The 5,548-nt window shown below is 36.5% G+C and overlaps 1 non-coding gene across 1 annotated transcript; it reads left to right on the top strand.

Annotated features, from left to right (window-relative positions):
- Window positions 1-996: 996 nt before the first annotated feature.
- Window positions 997-1,099, top strand: LOC116156623 (U6 spliceosomal RNA). The gene has a single exon (XR_004140468.1). It is a non-coding gene; the product is annotated as a U6 spliceosomal RNA (small nuclear RNA).
- The last annotated feature ends 4,449 nt before the right edge of the window (window positions 1,100-5,548 follow it).

Here is a 5,548-nt window from a genome sequence, read left to right as displayed (position 1 = left end):
CCAAGATTGATCTGATGTTGCTCTCACCATGTTTTAAATGATTCTACAGTTGGTAAAGGCACAGTATTTTAGGTCTTCTGATTCTCAGCAAGGTCCTTCATTTAGAGCGGCTTATCCTTCTTTAAGTATCAGGACTTGTCTCACAAATAAGAAGTCCTAAGATGGGTAGTTCAGGATTGATCTGACAAATCAGCAATGGTATCAGAAACTCAAGTTCTCTCCATGTTTCTACTCCAACACTCTAAACAAGAAATGTTCTGTTATTGTGCTTTTTGTCTCAGAAACAGGAGATGCCCGGCTGTTCCACCTGCAAGCCAAGTCTGTCATAAAAGAGCAAACTGTAAAACATACACTGATGAGCTGATGTCCTTAAAATCTTTTCCTGAAAGAACCACTGAATAACATCCATTTACCTCTTGGCTGTAAGTGTGTCATGAGGCTTTGTTATAACTTTGTGAAATGAACATTAGTTAAAGGGGGCACAGGGTGGCAGACGGTGAGCCGTGGTTCAACAAATGATCATGAGAGAAACTGAAATAGAGAAGTCTGTTACTCACAGGTCCTAGAGGAAGTCCACGGCACACCTTGAGAGGCCACAGGACGAGGGCAATGCAGACTGCAGACAGATGGAGAGAGGCAGGACCTGGGGCACTTGCCTTTATTAGGTCTACAAGTAGAGTGCTTTGGAGCTCCTAGGCTAGGGCTGGACCGGTCAATTCAAACCAAAAACCCCACAGAGGTCTTATCTAAGGAGAGCATAAGGTATACAGGTGTTGGGAGGCGGGAGATTGTTATCATAAGGGCTGTTGGGGAAGTCATATCAGCAAATTACATTTGTAGCTGTAGCTGCTGTCTTAGGGCATGCGCTTGCAAGAGGGGGCTAGTGTTGGTTTAAGGCTGTTTGTTTGCTTGGCCAAAGTGGATGCTGAGACAGTAACACCACACAGAAGCATAGCTAGAATTTTGACAGGCTTTCCCTTGATACAAAGATGACGTGTGCTCGCTTAAACAGCACATATACTAAAATTAGAATGATAGAAGATAAGCATGCTCCCTGTGCAAGGGTGACATACAAATTTGTGAAACTTTCCATATTTTTAGGACCAGCTCTTAACTGTTCTCACCACAAAGAAGAAATGATATTTATGTTACATGATAGAAGTGTTAACTAACACTATGGTGGTATTCATGTTGCAATATATAAATGTATCAAATCAACACGTTGTACACCTTAAACATACACAATATTTTGTGTCAATTATATCTCAATTAAAAAAAAAAAACAAAAAACCTCGAAGATGACTGGGGAGCTAAGTATTTTTGCTGGGCACATCTCTGCCCCTAGACTCATTCCTGAAATAAGGGCACTGTTATTAAGAAAGAAGGATGTTAGATTGGCAATTGCCACAAAGCACAGAAACTACGGAGTAAGAATTTTTCTGCATTCTGGAGATAGAACAGGAAACAAAACAGACAAAAGTTTGCTTTCAAGGGGCTTTCCTATTATTAGGTAGAATAATCATGTTTGTGGGTAAAGAAACAGCCAAATATCAACAATTTCGTATGATCCATCTTACTAACAACTATGTAATCATTTCACTTACTAAATACAAATAATTATTTGATGATAATGCTTCTCTATAGTAGAGTCTAGAAGGCATTTTAATTTACAAAGTTGGCTCTTGTGATGAGGTAGGCTACCTAGACAGACGTGCTCAAACTTGTTCAAATAGATTTCTTAATTAAAAAAAAAATCACAGAGATTTGATAAAAGGAGTCTCTGAACAACAGCAACCTCATGAAGACTAGTGACAGAAGATGGTTTTGAATTCCAGTTGACTACGGGGAATTCAATAGCAGTAGTTTTTGGATCTTCATTCTAGTTTCTTTCACTAACATTCCTTGGCTGGTACATTACAGTTCGACTCCTGTCTTCCTGTAAGCTGGATGTCAGTGACTTTTTGTTGTTATAGTCTGTCTGATATGGATTCTTCCAACTGGCATGTCTGCCTTTACCTTTGTCTCCCACTTCAGCCTGTGGTATTATTGGGGAACTTTTTTTTTTTAATTTCCTTATAGTCTTCATTTATAGACTAAATGTTTGTGTTCCTCAAAATTGAAATGTTGAGATCATAACCCCCAAGGTGATGATATTCAGGTTGGTGCCCTTGAGTGGTGGCTAGGTCACGACAGTGGAGCCCTCATGAATGAGGTTAGTGCTCTTAAAATAGTGGCCCTGAAGAGGTCTTCTGCCTCCTCGGTCATGTGAGAAGTTATAGTAAAAGAAGTGACTATCCAAGACTCAGGGCGCAGGCTGCCACCAGACGCCAGCACCTTGATCTTGGACTTCTCAGCCTCCAGAACTGTGAGAAATAAATGTTTGTTGTTTATAAGTTACTTAATCTATAGTATTTTGTTACAGCTGCCTGAGCTATAAGATACCCAAGTTTCTGATTTCAAATTCCCGAAAGAGAAGGATAATCTGATTTATCAATATTGGGTATTTTTCCCCCCCAGATTGCATAAATTACAATTTGAAGAGTAGCCCATGGTTATGTTGCCTTTGGGTCAGAAGCCCACCTTAGATCAGTAACATGTCTCCAAGACACTCAGAGTCACTTCTACATGGTACTTACTTTAATATCTTATATACAGCAAATCCTTTACAACTAGGTTATTCATTTCAGCACTTCCTTTGGTGAGATATAGTGTGTGGACATTTTAGTTATTGAATTTATGATGAATTGGTTCAGGCACAGAGGAATAAAGCAATACTATCTGTAAAAGAGATGATATTCATTGAACATGCTTATTACTTGTCCCAATTATAAAGTCAGAAGTGAGCAAAATATGTTACTTTCAGTTAATGTTAATATTTCACCAGCAACTACAATGATATTTAAGGATATTAGTGCTAGAAAAGACCAGTCAGATTATCTAGTGCTCAGAATATTATAATAACCTGATTGATTGAATCAATACTTTTCAGAATGTGTTTCATAAAGATGCTTTAGAGTCTCTACAAATAATTTCATCAAATTTAGGTTTTGGTATTTTAAACTGTAGTTAAAACAGTAATATGATGTGCCATCTGAAGCACAAATATGTAGCAAATATTAACACAGTGGAGGATGCTAAAGTGTTACCATGTATCCTTAATGCAATTAACATAACAGCATAATTCATATTTATTGAATTAAAAAATCAGAAATTGTGATAAAAAACCTAGAATAAAGCTAACAGAGTCACAAAGCTAGCTTTTGTCTTGGAGCATTTTTTGAGCCTGAATGAACTCGTGACAGAAATAAAAAGATGTAAGCTGTGGAGATCAATATTGAAGACCCTTGAATAAATATAGGACTTCAAGTGGCTACAAATCCAATGTAAAAGTGAGCTAGAAATAAGTCTGTGAACCCCAAACTCCAGGAACTGAAAGCAAAATTACCTGTCTGGAAACCTGACTCTGGGTTAAGAGGGAAAAATTATCTCTGAGAATGCATAATTATATCAAGTTCTCAGTTGGGTTTGCAGCCCACAATTCACATTATTTGAGTGGTTAAAAGTAATATTAAGAATATCTTTTAAAACTAGAGTTTGTAGTTGGTAGAGTCTGCAGTCACCTGGCAGAAAAAAAAAAGCTTATCTTTTCCGAAGAAATTCCAACTTTAAATTAGCTCTCAACAAATTCACATAGACAAAGAGATTCAAGCAATGAAAAGTTATAGGGAAAAAATCATAGACCATGCAAAAAAACAAGATACAATGAGTGAGAAAAAGCAGAAGACTGAAGGATCAAACTGAACAAGACTTCAGATAGCAATATCATATTTAATATATTTGAAGAAATAAAAGAAGGGAATCAATATATGAATAACAAGCAAAAGATGATTTTGGATCTATAAGATGTGAAAATAATGAACTAGAAAAGAAGATATATTTAATAGTATATGAAGACAGAATTAGAGACCTGATGAATAGATCTGTAGAAGTTTTGGGACCGTAGCCCATAAAAGGCTATAGAATGGAAAATGTGAAAAAAAAGGTTAAGAAGTATGGAGCAGACTCGTCTAACTGACATTTAATTGGAGTTTCAGAAAAAGAGGAAAGGGCTATTAGGAAAGAGGCACTGTTTGAAAGAATAATGGGTGAGAATTCTTCAGAATTTATTAAAGACATCAAACTGTAAATTAAAGAAGAAGAAATATCTTAAAAATCCACATCTAAGCACATAGTGAATCTGTAGAATGCCGAAAAATAAGAGAAAAATTTAAAAGCAACCAGAGGGGGAAATAATAGACTACCTTCAAAATACTGTACCTACAATTAGACATATAGCTGGTTTTTCATTGGCAACAGCAAGAACCAGAAGACAGTGACGTGATCACTACAGTGAGCTAAGAGAAAGTAACTATCATGGTGAATTCTATTCCCAGTGAAAATATATTTCAAAAGTAAGGTAACCAAAAAACAAAACAAAAACCAAAAAAATCAGGGAGTTTTCCTCAAAAACATGTTTTGTAGGTTTACAGGAAGAAGGAGTGATCCCAGATGGAAGCCCTGAGTAGCAAGAAGGAATGATAACTGAGAAAAAAGGAATTAAAATTAGACATACGTAAAAGACTTAGTAAGAGTTCAGGTCAATGCTTCAGATAATGCCAGGTCCACAGTTCCAGATGAATTATGTCTTTAGCAGATGTGACGACGAGGCAAGAGGTGATGGTCTTTAAGGCATGACAGAGAAGAGGAAAAGTTGTCAATAGATTATATCTAATGATTTTTAGTTTTTAAAGCAACTGCAGATGCCTGATTCTAGCCCTTATTATCTGCTACCTCCTAGGCATTGTGCTGGGACAGGGGTTGGCAAACTATGGCCCGCAGGCCAGTTTCAGCTCACTCTTTGTTTTTGTGCTTAGATAAATGGTTTAAAAAAAAAAATCAAAAGAAGATTTCATGTCATGTAATATGTACATGAAAAATCAAACTTGTGTCCATAAATTAAGTTTTATTAGATCACAGCCACACCCATTTTTTAATACATTGTTTGACAGAGTTGGGGAGTTGTGACAAAGGCTTATGATCTGCAAAGCCTAAAATATTTATTATTTAGTCTTTTATAGAAAAAAACCATCAGTTCCTAGGCTAGATGCATACATGATATTATCTGGTTAACTTTAATCCAGGGCAACTGTGAACGTTTGTATTTCATTATTTTCCAGATCCTGTCCAAGGAGCTGTGCTGTGTGACCACCATTATCTCTGTGGTAAAATGGAAACTTCGAGCATTTAAATGACTTACACAACATTACACAGCTTCCATTGGGCTTATGTTGGTCTTTTGTTCACAAAGGCCACACTCTTTATACCACACCATAGAGCTAGAAGACTGGAGAGATGGCCAGATATTTCACATCTCTTTTCCAGTGGAGAAAAGGGTACTCTAGAAATTGTATTCTCATGAGTTTCACTTTACATTTCAGAAAACAATTTAAAATAAATTGCTAAATGAGCAGCTATAAAATGTAAGAAAAGTATTCACTAAGAATACTTT

Source organism: Camelus dromedarius, chromosome 11 (genome assembly GCF_036321535.1).
Source record: "Camelus dromedarius isolate mCamDro1 chromosome 11, mCamDro1.pat, whole genome shotgun sequence".
Taxonomy (NCBI): Eukaryota; Metazoa; Chordata; class Mammalia; order Artiodactyla; family Camelidae; genus Camelus; species Camelus dromedarius.
The sequence above is the reverse complement of the archived record's forward strand: the minus strand, read 5'-3'. Positions and strand labels throughout refer to the sequence as shown.